Source organism: Salvelinus alpinus, chromosome 25 (genome assembly GCF_045679555.1).
Source record: "Salvelinus alpinus chromosome 25, SLU_Salpinus.1, whole genome shotgun sequence".
NCBI classification, from domain to species: Eukaryota; Metazoa; Chordata; class Actinopteri; order Salmoniformes; family Salmonidae; genus Salvelinus; species Salvelinus alpinus.
In genome coordinates, this window is record NC_092110.1 from 46,089,995 (window position 1) to 46,109,238 (window position 19,244).

A 19,244-nucleotide genomic window follows, 5' to 3' on the forward strand; every position below is an offset into this window, starting at 1 on the left:
GGCCCAGTGCTTTACTGTTGACCAGAGGCCTATGGGCCCAGTGCTTTACTGTTGACCAGAGGCCTATGGGCCCAGTGTACTACTGTAGACCAGAGGCCTATGGGCCCAGTGCTTATTGTTGACCAGAGGCCTATGGGCCCAGTGCTTTACTGTAGACCAGAGTCCTATGGGTCCAGTGCTTTACTGTAGACCATAGTCCTATGGGTCCAGTGCTTTACTGTTGACCAGAGGCCTATGGGTCCAGTGCTTTACTGTAGTCCAGAGGCCTATGGGTCCAGTGTACTACTGTTGACCAGAGGACTATGGGTCCAGTGTACTACTGTTGACCAGAGGACTATGGGCCCAGTGCTTTACTGTAGACCAGAGGCCTATGGGCCCAGTGCTTTACTGTTGACCAGAGGCCTATGGGCCCAGTGCTTTACTGTTGACCAGAGGCCTATGGGTCCAGTGTACTACTGTTGACCAGAGGCCTATGGGCCCAGTGCTTTACTGTTGACCAGAGGCCTATGGGCCCAGTGCTTTACTGTAGACCAGATGACTATGGGCCCAGTGTACTACTGTTGACCAGAGGCCTATGGGCCCAGTGCTTTACTGTTGACCAGAGGACTATGGGTCCAGTGTACTACTGTAGACCAGAGGACTATGGGCCCAGTGCTTTACTGTTGACCAGAGGACTATGGGTCCAGTGTACTACTGTAGACCAGAGGACTATGGGCCCAGTGCTTTACTGTTGACCAGAGGACTATGGGTCCAGTATACTACTGTAGACCAGAGGCCTATGGGCCCAGTGTACTACTGTAGACCAGAGGACTATGGGTCCAGTGTACTACTGTTGACCAGAGGACTATGGGTCCAGTGCTTTACTGTTGACCAGAGGACTATGGGTCCAGTGTACTACTGTTGACCAGAGGCCTATGGGTCCAGTGCTTTACTGTTGACCAGAGGACTATGGGTCCAGTGCTTTACTGTAGACCAGAGGCCTATGGGTCCAGTGCTTTACTGTTGACCAGAGGACTATGGGCCCAGTGCTTTACTGTAGACCAGAGGCCTATGGGCCCAGTGCTTTACTGTTGACCAGAGGACTATGGGCCCAGTGCTTTACTGTTGACCAGAGGACTATGGGTCCAGTGCTTTACTGTTGACCAGAGGCCTATGGGTCCAGTGTACTACTGTTGACCAGAGGACTATGGGTCCAGTGTACTACTGTTGACCAGAGGACTATGGGTCCAGTGCTTTACTGTAGACCAGAGGACTATGGGTCCAGTGTACTACTGTTGACCAGAGGACTATGGGTCCAGTGCTTTACTGTTGACCAGAGGCCTATGGGTCCAGTGTACTACTGTAGACCAGAGGACTATGGGTCCAGTGTACTACTGTAGACCAGAGGACTATGGGTCCAGTGTACTACTGTTGACCAGAGGACTATGGGTCCAGTGTACTACTGTAGACCAGAGGACTATGGGTCCAGTGTACTACTGTAGACCAGAGGACTATGGGCCCAGTGTACTACTGTTGACCAGAGGACTATGGGCCCAGTGCTTTACTGTTGACCAGAGGCCTATGGGCCCAGTGCTTTACTGTTGACCAGAGGCCTATGGGTCCAGTGTACTACTGTTGACCAGAGGCCTATGGGCCCAGTGCTTTACTGTTGACCAGAGGCCTATGGGCCCAGTGCTTTACTGTAGACCAGATGACTATGGGCCCAGTGTACTACTGTTGACCAGAGGCCTATGGGCCCAGTGCTTTACTGTTGACCAGAGGACTATGGGTCCAGTGTACTACTGTAGACCAGAGGACTATGGGCCCAGTGCTTTACTGTTGACCAGAGGACTATGGTTCCAGTGTACTACTGTAGACCAGAGGACTATGGGCCCAGTGCTTTACTGTTGACCAGAGGACTATGGGTCCAGTATACTACTGTAGACCAGAGGCCTATGGGCCCAGTGTACTACTGTAGACCAGAGGACTATGGGTTCAGTGTACTACTGTTGACCAGAGGACTATGGGTCCAGTGCTTTACTGTTGACCAGAGGACTATGGGTCCAGTGTACTACTGTTGACCAGAGGCCTATGGGTCCAGTGCTTTACTGTTGACCAGAGGACTATGGGTCCAGTGCTTTACTGTAGACCAGAGGCCTATGGGTCCAGTGCTTTACTGTTGACCAGAGGACTATGGGCCCAGTGCTTTACTGTAGACCAGAGGCCTATGGGCCCAGTGCTTTACTGTTGACCAGAGGACTATGGGCCCAGTGCTTTACTGTTGACCAGAGGACTATGGGTCCAGTGCTTTACTGTTGACCAGAGGCCTATGGGTCCAGTGTACTACTGTTGACCAGAGGACTATGGGTCCAGTGTACTACTGTTGACCAGAGGACTATGGGTCCAGTGCTTTACTGTAGACCAGAGGACTATGGGTCCAGTGTACTACTGTTGACCAGAGGACTATGGGTCCAGTGCTTTACTGTTGACCAGAGGCCTATGGGTCCAGTGTACTACTGTAGACCAGAGGACTATGGGTCCAGTGCTTTACTGTTGACCAGAGGACTATGGGTCCAGTGTACTACTGTAGACCAGAGGACTATGGGTCCAGTGTACTACTGTTGACCAGAGGACTATGGGTCCAGTGTACTACTGTAGACCAGAGGACTATGGGTCCAGTGTACTACTGTAGACCAGAGGACTATGGGCCCAGTGTACTACTGTTGACCAGAGGACTATGGGTCCAGTGTACTACTGTAGACCAGAGGACTATGGGTCCAGTGTACTACTGTAGACCAGAGGACTATGGGTCCAGTGTACTACTGTAGACCAGAGGACTATGGGTCCAGTGTACTACTGTAGACCAGAGGACTATGGGTCCAGTGTACTACTGTAGACCAGAGGACTATGGGTCCAGTGCTTTACTGTTGACCAGAGGCCTATGGGCCCAGTGCTTTACTGTAGACCAGAGGACTATGGGTCCAGTGTACTACTGTAGACCAGAGGACTATGGGTCCAGTGTACTACTGTAGACCAGGGGACTATGGGTCCAGTGTACTACTGTAGACCAGAGGACTATGGGTCCAGTGTACTACTGTAGACCAGAGGACTATGGGTCCAGTGTACTACTGTAGACCAGAGGACTATGGGCCCAGTGCTTTACTGTTGACCAGAGGCCTATGGGCCCAGTGCTTTACTGTAGACCAGATGACTATGGGCCCAGTGTACTACTGTTGACCAGAGGCCTATGGGCCCAGTGCTTTACTGTTGACCAGAGGACTATGGGTCCAGTGTACTACTGTAGACCAGAGGCCTATGGGCCCAGTGCTTTACTGTAGACCAGAGGACTATGGGTCCAGTGCTTTACTGTTGACCAGAGGCCTATGGGTCCAGTGTACTACTGTAGACCAGAGGACTATGGGTCCAGTGTACTACTGTAGACCAGAGGACTATGGGTCCAGTGTACTACTGTTGACCAGAGGACTATGGGTCCAGTGTACTACTGTAGACCAGAGGACTATGGGTCCAGTGTACTACTGTAGACCAGAGGACTATGGGTCCAGTGTACTACTGTTGACCAGAGGACTATGGGTCCAGTGTACTACTGTAGACCAGAGGACTATGGGTCCAGTGCTTTACTGTTGACCAGAGGACTATGGGTCCAGTGTACTACTGTTGACCAGAGGCCTATGGGTCCAGTGTACTACTGTAGACCAGAGGACTATGGGTCCAGTGTACTACTGTTGACCAGAGGACTATGGGTCCAGTGCTTTACTGTTGACCAGAGGACTATGGGTCCAGTGTACTACTGTAGACCAGAGGACTATGGGTCCAGTGTACTACTGTTGACCAGAGGACTATGGGTCCAGTGTACTACTGTAGACCAGAGGACTATGGGTCCAGTGTACTACTGTAGACCAGAGGACTATGGGTCCAGTGTACTACTGTTGACCAGAGGACTATGGGTCCAGTGTACTACTGTTGACCAGAGGACTATGGGCCCAGTGTACTACTGTAGACCAGAGGACTATGGGCCCAGTGTACTACTGTAGACCAGAGGCCTATGGGTCCAGTGTACTACTGTAGACCAGAGGACTATGGGTCCAGTGCTTTACTGTAGACCAGAGGACTATGGGTCCAGTGTACTACTGTAGACCAGAGGACTATGGGTCCAGTGCTTTACTGTTGACCAGAGGACTATGGGTCCAGTGTACTACTGTTGACCAGAGGACTATGGGTCCAGTGTACTACTGTAGACCAGAGGACTATGGGTCCAGTGCTTTACTGTTGACCAGAGGACTATGGGTCCAGTGTACTACTGTTGACCAGAAGCCTATGGGCCCAGTGTACTACTGTAGACCAGAGGACTATGGGTCCAGTGTACTACTGTAGACCAGAGGACTATGGGTCCAGTGCTTTACTGTTGACCAGAGGACTATGGGTCCAGTGTACTACTGTTGACCAGAGGACTATGGGTCCAGTGTACTACTGTTGACCAGAGGCCTATGGGCCCAGTGTACTACTGTAGACCAGAGGACTATGGGTCCAGTGTACTACTGTTGACCAGAGGACTATGGGTCCAGTGCTTTACTGTAGACCAGAGGACTATGGGTCCAGTGTACTACTGTAGACCAGAGGCCTATGGGTCCAGTGTACTACTGTAGACCAGAGGACTATGGGTCCAGTGTACTACTGTAGACCAGAGGCCTATGGGTCCAGTGTACTACTGTTGACCAGAGGACTATGGGTCCAGTGCTTTACTGTAGACCAGAGGACTATGGGTCCAGTGTACTACTGTAGACCAGAGGCCTATGGGTCCAGTGTACTACTGTAGACCAGAGGCCTATGGGTCAAGTGTACTACTGTAGACCAGAGGACTATGGGTCCAGTGTACTACTGTAGACCAGAGGACTATGGGTCCAGTGTACTACTGTAGACCAGAGGCCTATGGGTCAAGTGTACTACTGTAGACCAGAGGACTATGGGTCCAGTGTACTACTGTAGACCAGAGGACTATGGGTCCAGTGCTTTACTGTAGACCAGAGGACTATGGGTCCAGTGTACTACTGTAGACCAGAGGACTATGGGTCCAGTGCTTTACTGTTGACCAGAGGACTATGGGTCCAGTGTACTACTGTAGACCAGAGGACTATGGGTCCAGTGTACTACTGTAGACCAGAGGCCTATGGGTCAAGTGTACTACTGTAGACCAGAGGACTATGGGTCCAGTGTACTACTGTAGACCAGAGGCCTATGGGTCCAGTGTACTACTGTAGACCAGAGGACTATGGGTCCAGTGCTTTACTGTAGACCAGAGGCTTATGGGTCCAGTGTACTACTGTAGACCAGAGGCCTATGGGCCCAGTGCTTTACTGTAGACCAGAGGCCTATGGGTCCAGTGCTTTACTGTAGACCAGAGGCTTATGGGTCCAGTGTACTACTGTAGACCAGAGGCCTATGGGTCCAGTGTACTACTGTAGACCAGAGGCCTATGGGTCCAGTGTACTACTGTAGACCAGAGGACTATGGGTCCAGTGTACTACTGTAGACCAGAGGCCTATGGGCCCAGTGCTTTACTGTAGACCAGAGGCCTATGGGTCCAGTGTACTACTGTAGACCAGAGGAATATGGGCCCAGTGTACTACTGTAGACCAGAGGCCTATGGGCCCAGTGCTTTACTGTAGACCAGAGGCCTATGGGTCCAGTGTACTACTGTAGACCAGAGGCCTATGGGCCCAGTGCTTTACTGTAGACCAGAAGCCTATGGGTCCAGTGTACTACTGTAGACCAGAGGACTATGGGTCCAGTGTACTACTGTAGACCAGAGGCCTATGGGTCCAGTGTACTACTGTAGACCAGAGGAATATGGGCCCAGTGTACTACTGTAGACCAGAGGACTATGGGTCCAGTGTACTACTGTAGATCAGAGGCCTATGGGTCCAGTGCTCTACTGTTGACCAGAGGACTATGGGTCCAGTGTACTACTGTAGACCAGAGGACTATGGGCCCAGTGCTTTACTGTAGACCAGAGGACTATGGGTCCAGTGTACTACTGTAGACCAGAGGCCTATGGGTCCAGTGTACTACTGTAGACCAGAGGCCTATGGGTCAAGTGTACTACTGTAGACCAGAGGACTATGGGTCCAGTGTACTACTGTAGACCAGAGGACTATGGGTCCAGTGTACTACTGTAGACCAGAGGCCTATGGGTCAAGTGTACTACTGTAGACCAGAGGACTATGGGTCCAGTGTACTACTGTAGACCAGAGGACTATGGGTCCAGTGCTTTACTGTAGACCAGAGGACTATGGGTCCAGTGTACTACTGTAGACCAGAGGACTATGGGTCCAGTGCTTTACTGTTGACCAGAGGACTATGGGTCCAGTGTACTACTGTAGACCAGAGGACTATGGGTCCAGTGTACTACTGTAGACCAGAGGCCTATGGGTCAAGTGTACTACTGTAGACCAGAGGACTATGGGTCCAGTGTACTACTGTAGACCAGAGGCCTATGGGTCCAGTGTACTACTGTAGACCAGAGGACTATGGGTCCAGTGCTTTACTGTAGACCAGAGGCTTATGGGTCCAGTGTACTACTGTAGACCAGAGGCCTATGGGTCCAGTGTACTACTGTAGACCAGAGGCCTATGGGTCCAGTGTACTACTGTAGACCAGAGGACTATGGGTCCAGTGTACTACTGTAGACCAGAGGCCTATGGGCCCAGTGCTTTACTGTAGACCAGAGGCCTATGGGTCCAGTGTACTACTGTAGACCAGAGGAATATGGGCCCAGTGTACTACTGTAGACCAGAGGCCTATGGGCCCAGTGCTTTACTGTAGACCAGAGGCCTATGGGTCCAGTGTACTACTGTAGACCAGAGGCCTATGGGCCCAGTGCTTTACTGTAGACCAGAGGCCTATGGGTCCAGTGCTTTACTGTAGACCAGAGGCTTATGGGTCCAGTGTACTACTGTAGACCAGAGGCCTATGGGTCCAGTGTACTACTGTAGACCAGAGGCCTATGGGTCCAGTGTACTACTGTAGACCAGAGGACTATGGGTCCAGTGTACTACTGTAGACCAGAGGCCTATGGGCCCAGTGCTTTACTGTAGACCAGAGGCCTATGGGTCCAGTGTACTACTGTAGACCAGAGGAATATGGGCCCAGTGTACTACTGTAGACCAGAGGCCTATGGGCCCAGTGCTTTACTGTAGACCAGAGGCCTATGGGTCCAGTGTACTACTGTAGACCAGAGGCCTATGGGCCCAGTGCTTTACTGTAGACCAGAAGCCTATGGGTCCAGTGTACTACTGTAGACCAGAGGACTATGGGTCCAGTGTACTACTGTAGACCAGAGGCCTATGGGTCCAGTGTACTACTGTAGACCAGAGGAATATGGGCCCAGTGTACTACTGTAGACCAGAGGACTATGGGTCCAGTGTACTACTGTAGATCAGAGGCCTATGGGTCCAGTGCTCTACTGTTGACCAGAGGACTATGGGTCCAGTGTACTACTGTAGACCAGAGGACTATGGGCCCAGTGCTTTACTGTAGACCAGAGGCCTATGGGTCCAGTGTACTACTGTAGACCAGAGGCCTATGGGCCCAGTGCTTTACTGTAGACCAGAGGCCTATGGGTCCAGTGTACTACTGTAGACCAGAGGAATATGGGCCCAGTGTACTACTGTAGACCAGAGGACTATGGGTCCAGTGTACTACTGTAGACCAGAGGCCTATGGGTCCAGTGCTCTACTGTTGACCAGAGGACTATGGGTCCAGTGTACTACTGTAGACCAGAGGACTATGGGCCCAGTGCTTTACTGTTGACCAGAGGCCTATGGGTCCAGTGTACTACTGTAGACCAGAGGACTATGGGCCCAGTGCTTTACTGTAGACCAGAGGCCTATGGGTCCAGTGCTCTACTGTTGACCAGAGGCCTATGGGCCCAGTGCTTTACTGTTGACCAGAGGACTATGGGTCCAGTGTACTACTGTAGACCAGAGGACTATGGGTCCAGTGTACTACTGTTGACCAGAGGACTATGGGTCCAGTGCTTTACTGTAGACCAGAGGACTATGGGTCCAGTGTACTACTGTTGACCAGAGGCCTATGGGTCCAGTGCTTTACTGTTGACCAGAGGACTATGGGTCCAGTGTACTACTGTAGACCAGAGGCCTATGGGTCCAGTGTACTACTGTTGACCAGAGGACTATGGGTCCAGTGCTTTACTGTTGACCAGAGGACTATGGGTCCAGTGTACTACTGTTGACCAGAGGACTATGGGTCCAGTGTACTACTGTAGACCAGAGGCCTATGGGTCCAGTGTACTACTGTAGACCAGAGGACTATGGGTCCAGTGTACTACTGTAGACCAGAGGACTATGGGTCCAGTGTACTACTGTAGACCAGAGGACTATGGGTCCAGTGCTTTACTGTTGACCAGAGGACTATGGGTCCAGTGTACTACTGTAGACCAGAGGACTATGGGTCCAGTGTACTACTGTAGACCAGAGGCCTATGGGTCAAGTGTACTACTGTAGACCAGAGGACTATGGGTCCAGTGCTCTACTGTTGACCAGAGGACTATGGGTCCAGTGTACTACTGTAGACCAGAGGACTATGGGTCCAGTGTACTACTGTAGACCAGAGGCCTATGGGTCAAGTGTACTACTGTAGACCAGAGGACTATGGGTCCAGTGTACTACTGTAGACCAGAGGACTATGGGTCCAGTGCTTTACTGTAGACCAGAGGACTATGGGTCAAGTGTACTACTGTAGACCAGAGGACTATGGGTCCAGTGTACTACTGTAGACCAGAGGACTATGGGTCCAGTGTACTACTGTAGACCAGAGGCCTATGGGTCCAGTGTACTACTGTAGACCAGAGGCCTATGGGTCCAGTGTACTACTGTTGACCAGAGGCCTATGGGTCCAGTGCTCTACTGTAGACCAGAGGACTATGGGTCCAGTGCTCTACTGTAGACCAGAGGACTATGGGTCCAGTGTACTACTGTAGACCAGAGGACTATGGGTCCAGTGCTTTACTGTAGACCAGAGGCTTATGGGTCCAGTGTACTACTGTAGACCAGAGGCCTATGGGTCCAGTGTACTACTGTAGACCAGAGGCCTATGGGTCCAGTGTACTACTGTAGACCAGAGGACTATGGGTCCAATGTACTACTGTAGACCAGAGGCCTATGGGCCCAGTGCTTTACTGTAGACCAGAGGCCTATGGGTCCAGTGTACTACTGTAGACCAGAGGAATATGGGCCCAGTGTACTACTGTAGACCAGAGGCCTATGGGCCCAGTGCTTTACTGTAGACCAGAGGCCTATGGGTCCAGTGTACTACTGTAGACCAGAGGCCTATGGGCCCAGTGCTTTACTGTAGACCAGAGGCCTATGGGTCCAGTGTACTACTGTAGACCAGAGGACTATGGGTCCAGTGTACTACTGTAGACCAGAGGCCTATGGGCCCAGTGCTTTACTGTAGACCAGAGGCCTATGGGTCCAGTGTACTACTGTAGACCAGAGGAATATGGGCCCAGTGTACTACTGTAGACCAGAGGCCTATGGGCCCAGTGCTTTACTGTAGACCAAAGGCCTATGGGTCCAGTGTACTACTGTAGACCAGAGGCCTATGGGCCCAGTGCTTTACTGTAGACCAGAGGCCTATGGGTCCAGTGTACTACTGTAGACCAGAGGACTATGGGTCCAGTGTACTACTGTAGACCAGAGGCCTATGGGCCCAGTGCTTTACTGTAGACCAGAGGCCTATGGGTCCAGTGTACTACTGTAGACCAGAGGAATATGGGTCCAGTGTACTACTGTAGACCAGAGGCCTATGGGTCCAGTGTACTACTGTAGACCAGAGGAATATGGGCCCAGTGTACTACTGTAGACCAGAGGACTATGGGTCCAGTGTACTACTGTAGATCAGAGGCCTATGGGTCCAGTGCTCTACTGTTGACCAGAGGACTATGGGTCCAGTGTACTACTGTAGACCAGAGGACTATGGGCCCAGTGCTTTACTGTAGACCAGAGGCCTATGGGTCCAGTGTACTACTGTAGACCAGAGGCCTATGGGCCCAGTGCTTTACTGTAGACCAGAGGCCTATGGGTCCAGTGTACTACTGTAGACCAGAGGAATATGGGCCCAGTGTACTACTGTAGACCAGAGGACTATGGGTCCAGTGTACTACTGTAGACCAGAGGCCTATGGGTCCAGTGCTCTACTGTTGACCAGAGGACTATGGGTCCAGTGTACTACTGTAGACCAGAGGACTATGGGCCCAGTGCTTTACTGTAGACCAGAGGCCTATGGGTCCAGTGCTCTACTGTTGACCAGAGGCCTATGGGCCAAGTGCTTTACTGTTGACCAGAGGCCTATGGGTCCAGTGTACTACTGTTGACCAGAGGCCTATGGGTCCAGTGCTCTACTGTTGACCAGAGGCCTATGGGCCAAGTGCTTTACTGTAGACCAGAGGACTATGGGTCCAGTGTACTACTGTTGACCAGAGGCCTATGGGTCCAGTGTACTACTGTAGACCAGAGGACTATGGGTCCAGTGCTTTACTGTAGACCAGAGGACTATGGGTCCAGTGTACTACTGTAGACCAGAGGACTATGGGTCCAGTGTACTACTGTTGACCAGAGGACTATGGGCCCAGTGTACTACTGTTGACCAGAGGACTATGGGTCCAGTGTACTACTGTTGACCAGAGGCCTATGGGTCCAGTGTACTACTGTAGACCAGAGGCCTATGGGTCCAGTGTACTACTGTAGACCAGAGGACTATGGGCCCAGTGCTTTACTGTAGACCAGAGGACTATGGGTCCAGTGTACTACTGTAGACCAGAGGACTATGGGTCCAGTGTACTACTGTAGACCAGAGGACTATGGGCCCAGTGTACTACTGTAGACCAGAGGACTATGGGTCCTGTGCTTTACTGTTGACCAGAGGACTATGGGCCCAGTGTACTACTGTAGACCAGAGGCCTATGGGTCCAGTGTACTACTGTTGACCAGAGGCCTATGGGTCCAGTGTACTACTGTAGACCAGAGGACTATGGGTCCAGTGTACTACTGTAGACCAGAGGACTATGGGCCCAGTGTACTACTGTAGACCAGAGGACTATGGGTCCTGTGTACTACTGTAGACCAGAGGACTATGGGTCCTGTGTACTACTGTAGACCAGAGGCCTATGGGCCCAGTGTACTACTGTAGACCAGAGGACTATGGGTCCAGTGTACTACTGTTGACCAGAGGACTATGGGTCCAGTGTACTACTGTAGACCAGAGGACTATGGGTCCAGTGTACTACTGTAGACCAGAGGACTATGGGTCCAGTGTACTACTGTTGACCAGAGGCCTATGGGTCCAGTGTACTACTGTTGACCAGAGGACTATGGGTCCAGTGTACTACTGTAGACCAGAGGCCTATGGGTCCAGTGTACTACTGTTGACCAGAGGCCTATGGGTCCAGTGTACTACTGTTGACCAGAGGACTATGGGTCCAGTGTACTACTGTAGACCAGAGGACTATGGGCCCAGTGCTTTACTGTAGACCAGAGGACTATGGGTCCAGTGTACTACTGTTGACCAGAGGACTATGGGTCCAGTGTACTACTGTTGACCAGAGGACTATGGGTCCAGTGTACTACTGTAGACCAGAGGACTATGGGTCCAGTGTACTACTGTTGACCAGAGGACTATGGGTCCAGTGTACTACTGTTGACCAGAGGCCTATGGGTCCAGTGTACTACTGTAGACCAGAGGCCTATGGGTCCAGTGTACTACTGTAGACCAGAGGACTATGGGTCCAGTGTACTACTGTAGACCAGAGGACTATGGGCCCAGTGTACTACTGTAGACCAGAGGACTATGGGTCCAGGGTACTACTGTAGACCAGAGGACTATGGGTCCAGTGTACTACTGTAGACCAGAGGACTATGGGTCCAGTGTACTACTGTAGACCAGAGGACTATGGGTCCAGTGTACTACTGTAGACCAGAGGACTATGGGTCCAGTGCTTTACTGTTGACCAGAGGCCTATGGGTCCAGTGTACTACTGTTGACCAGAGGCCTATGGGTCCAGTGTACTACTGTAGACCAGAGGACTATGGGTCCAGTGTACTACTGTAGACCAGAGGCCTATGGGTCCAGTGTACTACTGTAGACCAGAGGCCTATGGGTCCAGTGTACTACTGTAGACCAGAGGACTATGGGTCCAGTGTACTACTGTAGACCAGAGGCCTATGGGCCCAGTGCTTTACTGTAGACCAGAGGCCTATGGGTCCAGTGTACTACTGTAGACCAGAGGAATATGGGCCCAGTGTACTACTGTAGACCAGAGGCCTATGGGCCCAGTGCTTTACTGTAGACCAGAGGCCTATGGGTCCAGTGTACTACTGTAGACCAGAGGCCTATGGGCCCAGTGCTTTACTGTAGACCAGAAGCCTATGGGTCCAGTGTACTACTGTAGACCAGAGGACTATGGGTCCAGTGTACTACTGTAGACCAGAGGCCTATGGGTCCAGTGTACTACTGTAGACCAGAGGAATATGGGCCCAGTGTACTACTGTAGACCAGAGGACTATGGGTCCAGTGTACTACTGTAGATCAGAGGCCTATGGGTCCAGTGCTCTACTGTTGACCAGAGGACTATGGGTCCAGTGTACTACTGTAGACCAGAGGACTATGGGCCCAGTGCTTTACTGTAGACCAGAGGCCTATGGGTCCAGTGTACTACTGTAGACCAGAGGCCTATGGGCCCAGTGCTTTACTGTAGACCAGAGGCCTATGGGTCCAGTGTACTACTGTAGACCAGAGGAATATGGGCCCAGTGTACTACTGTAGACCAGAGGACTATGGGTCCAGTGTACTACTGTAGACCAGAGGCCTATGGGTCCAGTGCTCTACTGTTGACCAGAGGACTATGGGTCCAGTGTACTACTGTAGACCAGAGGACTATGGGCCCAGTGCTTTACTGTTGACCAGAGGCCTATGGGTCCAGTGTACTACTGTAGACCAGAGGACTATGGGCCCAGTGCTTTACTGTAGACCAGAGGCCTATGGGTCCAGTGCTCTACTGTTGACCAGAGGCCTATGGGCCCAGTGCTTTACTGTTGACCAGAGGACTATGGGTCCAGTGTACTACTGTAGACCAGAGGACTATGGGTCCAGTGTACTACTGTTGACCAGAGGACTATGGGTCCAGTGCTTTACTGTAGACCAGAGGACTATGGGTCCAGTGTACTACTGTTGACCAGAGGCCTATGGGTCCAGTGCTTTACTGTTGACCAGAGGACTATGGGTCCAGTGTACTACTGTAGACCAGAGGCCTATGGGTCCAGTGTACTACTGTTGACCAGAGGACTATGGGTCCAGTGCTTTACTGTTGACCAGAGGACTATGGGTCCAGTGTACTACTGTTGACCAGAGGACTATGGGTCCAGTGTACTACTGTAGACCAGAGGCCTATGGGTCCAGTGTACTACTGTAGACCAGAGGACTATGGGTCCAGTGTACTACTGTAGACCAGAGGACTATGGGTCCAGTGTACTACTGTAGACCAGAGGACTATGGGTCCAGTGCTTTACTGTTGACCAGAGGACTATGGGTCCAGTGTACTACTGTAGACCAGAGGACTATGGGTCCAGTGTACTACTGTAGACCAGAGGCCTATGGGTCAAGTGTACTACTGTAGACCAGAGGACTATGGGTCCAGTGCTCTACTGTTGACCAGAGGACTATGGGTCCAGTGTACTACTGTAGACCAGAGGACTATGGGTCCAGTGTACTACTGTAGACCAGAGGCCTATGGGTCAAGTGTACTACTGTAGACCAGAGGACTATGGGTCCAGTGTACTACTGTAGACCAGAGGACTATGGGTCCAGTGCTTTACTGTAGACCAGAGGACTATGGGTCAAGTGTACTACTGTAGACCAGAGGACTATGGGTCCAGTGTACTACTGTAGACCAGAGGACTATGGGTCCAGTGTACTACTGTAGACCAGAGGCCTATGGGTCCAGTGTACTACTGTAGACCAGAGGCCTATGGGTCCAGTGTACTACTGTTGACCAGAGGCCTATGGGTCCAGTGCTCTACTGTAGACCAGAGGACTATGGGTCCAGTGCTCTACTGTAGACCAGAGGACTATGGGTCCAGTGTACTACTGTAGACCAGAGGACTATGGGTCCAGTGCTTTACTGTAGACCAGAGGCTTATGGGTCCAGTGTACTACTGTAGACCAGAGGCCTATGGGTCCAGTGTACTACTGTAGACCAGAGGCCTATGGGTCCAGTGTACTACTGTAGACCAGAGGACTATGGGTCCAATGTACTACTGTAGACCAGAGGCCTATGGGCCCAGTGCTTTACTGTAGACCAGAGGCCTATGGGTCCAGTGTACTACTGTAGACCAGAGGAATATGGGCCCAGTGTACTACTGTAGACCAGAGGCCTATGGGCCCAGTGCTTTACTGTAGACCAGAGGCCTATGGGTCCAGTGTACTACTGTAGACCAGAGGCCTATGGGCCCAGTGCTTTACTGTAGACCAGAGGCCTATGGGTCCAGTGTACTACTGTAGACCAGAGGACTATGGGTCCAGTGTACTACTGTAGACCAGAGGCCTATGGGCCCAGTGCTTTACTGTAGACCAGAGGCCTATGGGTCCAGTGTACTACTGTAGACCAGAGGAATATGGGCCCAGTGTACTACTGTAGACCAGAGGCCTATGGGCCCAGTGCTTTACTGTAGACCAAAGGCCTATGGGTCCAGTGTACTACTGTAGACCAGAGGCCTATGGGCCCAGTGCTTTACTGTAGACCAGAGGCCTATGGGTCCAGTGTACTACTGTAGACCAGAGGACTATGGGTCCAGTGTACTACTGTAGACCAGAGGCCTATGGGCCCAGTGCTTTACTGTAGACCAGAGGCCTATGGGTCCAGTGTACTACTGTAGACCAGAGGAATATGGGTCCAGTGTACTACTGTAGACCAGAGGCCTATGGGTCCAGTGTACTACTGTAGACCAGAGGAATATGGGCCCAGTGTACTACTGTAGACCAGAGGACTATGGGTCCAGTGTACTACTGTAGATCAGAGGCCTATGGGTCCAGTGCTCTACTGTTGACCAGAGGACTATGGGTCCAGTGTACTACTGTAGACCAGAGGACTATGGGCCCAGTGCTTTACTGTAGACCAGAGGCCTATGGGTCCAGTGTACTACTGTAGACCAGAGGCCTATGGGCCCAGTGCTTTACTGTAGACCAGAGGCCTATGGGTCCAGTGTACTACTGTAGACCAGAGGAATATGGGCCCAGTGTACTACTGTAGACCAGAGGACTATGGGTCCAGTGTACTACTGTAGACCAGAGGCCTATGGGTCCAGTGCTCTACTGTTGACCAGAGGACTATGGGTCCAGTGTACTACTGTAGACCAGAGGACTATGGGCCCAGTGCTTTACTGTAGACCAGAGGCCTATGGGTCCAGTGCTCTACTGTTGACCAGAGGCCTATGGGCCAAGTGCTTTACTGTTGACCAGAGGCCTATGGGTCCAGTGTACTACTGTTGACCAGAGGCCTATGGGTCCAGTGCTCTACTGTTGACCAGAGGCCTATGGGCCAAGTGCTTTACTGTAGACCAGAGGACTATGGGTCCAGTGTACTACTGTTGACCAGAGGCCTATGGGTCCAGTGTACTACTGTAGACCAGAGGACTATGGGTCCAGTGCTTTACTGTAGACCAGAGGACTATGGGTCCAGTGTACTACTGTAGACCAGAGGACTATGGGTCCAGTGTACTACTGTTGACCAGAGGACTATGGGCCCAGTGTACTACTGTTGACCAGAGGACTATGGGTCCAGTGTACTACTGTTGACCAGAGGCCTATGGGTCCAGTGTACTACTGTAGACCAGAGGCCTATGGGTCCAGTGTACTACTGTAGACCAGAGGACTATGGGCCCAGTGCTTTACTGTAGACCAGAGGACTATGGGTCCAGTGTACTACTGTAGACCAGAGGACTATGGGTCCAGTGTACTACTGTAGACCAGAGGACTATGGGCCCAGTGTACTACTGTAGACCAGAGGACTATGGGTCCTGTGCTTTACTGTTGACCAGAGGACTATGGGCCCAGTGTACTACTGTAGACCAGAGGCCTATGGGTCCAGTGTACTACTGTTGACCAGAGGCCTATGGGTCCAGTGTACTACTGTAGACCAGAGGACTATGGGTCCAGTGTACTACTGTAGACCAGAGGACTATGGGCCCAGTGTACTACTGTAGACCAGAGGACTATGGGTCCTGTGTACTACTGTAGACCAGAGGACTATGGGTCCTGTGTACTACTGTAGACCAGAGGCCTATGGGCCCAGTGTACTACTGTAGACCAGAGGACTATGGGTCCAGTGTACTACTGTTGACCAGAGGACTATGGGTCCAGTGTACTACTGTAGACCAGAGGACTATGGGTCCAGTGTACTACTGTAGACCAGAGGACTATGGGTCCAGTGTACTACTGTTGACCAGAGGCCTATGGGTCCAGTGTACTACTGTTGACCAGAGGACTATGGGTCCAGTGTACTACTGTAGACCAGAGGCCTATGGGTCCAGTGTACTACTGTTGACCAGAGGCCTATGGGTCCAGTGTACTACTGTTGACCAGAGGACTATGGGTCCAGTGTACTACTGTAGACCAGAGGACTATGGGCCCAGTGCTTTACTGTAGACCAGAGGACTATGGGTCCAGTGTACTACTGTTGACCAGAGGACTATGGGTCCAGTGTACTACTGTTGACCAGAGGACTATGGGTCCAGTGTACTACTGTAGACCAGAGGACTATGGGTCCAGTGTACTACTGTTGACCAGAGGACTATGGGTCCAGTGTACTACTGTTGACCAGAGGCCTATGGGTCCAGTGTACTACTGTAGACCAGAGGCCTATGGGTCCAGTGTACTACTGTAGACCAGAGGACTATGGGTCCAGTGTACTACTGTAGACCAGAGGACTATGGGCCCAGTGTACTACTGTAGACCAGAGGACTATGGGTCCAGGGTACTACTGTAGACCAGAGGACTATGGGTCCAGTGTACTACTGTAGACCAGAGGACTATGGGTCCAGTGTACTACTGTAGACCAGAGGACTATGGGTCCAGTGTACTACTGTAGACCAGAGGACTATGGGTCCAGTGCTTTACTGTTGACCAGAGGCCTATGGGTCCAGTGTACTACTGTTGACCAGAGGCCTATGGGTCCAGTGTACTACTGTAGACCAGAGGACTATGGGTCCAGTGTACTACTGTAGACCAGAGGACTATGGGCCCAGTGTACTACTGTAGACCAGAGGACTATGGGTCCTGTGTACTACTGTAGACCAGAGGACTATGGGTCCTGTGTACTACTGTAGACCAGAGGCCTATGGGCCCAGTGTACTACTGTAGACCAGAGGACTATGGGTCCAGTGTACTACTGTTGACCAGAGGACTATGGGTCCAGTGTACTACTGTAGACCAGAGGACTATGGGTCCAGTGTACTACTGTAGACCAGAGGACTATGGGTCCAGTGTACTACTGTTGACCAGAGGACTATGGGTCCAGTGTACTACTGTTGACCAGAGGACTATGGGTCCAGTGTACTACTGTAGACCAGAGGCCTATGGGTCCAGTGTACTACTGTTGACCAGAGGCCTATGGGTCCAGTGTACTACTGTTGACCAGAGGACTATGGGTCCAGTGTACTACTGTAGACCAGAGGACTATGGGCCCAGTGCTTTACTGTAGACCAGAGGACTATGGGTCCAGTGTACTACTGTTGACCAGAGGACTATGGGTCCAGTGTACTACTGTTGACCAGAGGACTATGGGTCCAGTGTACTACTGTAGACCAGAGGACTATGGGTCCAGTGTACTACTGTTGACCAGAGGACTATGGGTCCAGTGTACTACTGTTGACCAGAGGCCTATGGGTCCAGTGTACTACTGTAGACCAGAGGCCTATGGGTCCAGTGTACTACTGTAGACCAGAGGACTATGGGTCCAGTGTACTACTGTAGACCAGAGGACTATGGGCCCAGTGTACTACTGTAGACCAGAGGACTATGGGTCCAGTGTACTACTGTAGACCAGAGGACTATGGGTCCAGTGTACTACTGTAGACCAGAGGACTATGGGTCCAGTGTACTACTGTAGACCAGAGGACTATGGGCCCAGTGTACTACTGTAGACCAGAGGACTATGGGTCCAGTGTACTACTGTAGACCAGAGGACTATGGGTCCAGTGTACTACTGTAGACCAGAGGACTATGGGTCCAGTGTACTACTGTAGACCAGAGGACTATGGGTCCAGTGTACTACTGTAGACCAGAGGACTATGGGTCCAGTGCTTTACTGTTGACCAGAGGACTATGGGTCCAGTGCTTTACTGTAGACCAGAGGCCTATGGGTCCAGTGCTCTGGATGCTTCTATTATTAGGGTCATAGTGTGATGCAGACCACTAGTCCATGAACCGAACGCCCCCATCATAACGTCTACTGTGCCATTTAGAGGGGGAGGCAGAGACAGACACCCTCTTCAACATATATATCAACGAACTGGCGAGGGCACTAGAACAGTCTGCAGCACCCGGCCTCACCCTACTAGAACAGTCTGCAGCACCCGGCCTCACCCTACTAGAATCTGAAGTCAAATGTCTACTGTTTGCTGATGATCTGGTGCCTCTGTCCCCAACCAAGGAGGGCCTACAGCAGCACCTAGATCTTCTGTATAGATTCTGTCAGACCTGGGCCCTGACAGTAAATCTCAGTAACACAAAAATAATGGTGTTCCAAAAAAGGTCCAGTCGCCTGGACCATAAATACAACATCCATTTAGACACCGTTGCCCTAAAGCACACAAAACACGCCACAGGTAACTTTCACAAAGCTGTGAACGAGCTGAGAGAGAAGGAATTCTGCAAAATGATCCTCCGTGTACAACGTAAAACACCAAATAATGCACGCAGAGCAGAATTAGGCCGATATCCACCAATTGTGAAAATCCAGAAAAGAGCCGTTAAATTCTACAACCACCTGAAAGGAAGCGATTCCCAAACCTTCTGCCAAATGTATGACCACATTAGAGACACATATTTCCCTCAGATTACACAGGTACACAGACTCTAAAGTTTTGTTGAGAAGAGGAGAATGGTAATGATTGAGAGAGTCTCTATAATGGCTCTGTAGTGGTGCTGGAGAGTCTCTATAATGGCTCTGTAGTGGT

The 19,244-nt window shown here is 51.4% G+C and overlaps 1 protein-coding gene across 1 annotated transcript in view; it reads right to left on the minus strand.

Moving 5' to 3' along the window:
• LOC139554036 (GDNF family receptor alpha-4-like) overlaps window positions 1-19,244 on the minus strand; it is a 225,142-nt gene that overhangs the window by 52,412 nt on the left and 153,486 nt on the right. The gene's annotated exons all lie outside the window — the stretch shown is intronic.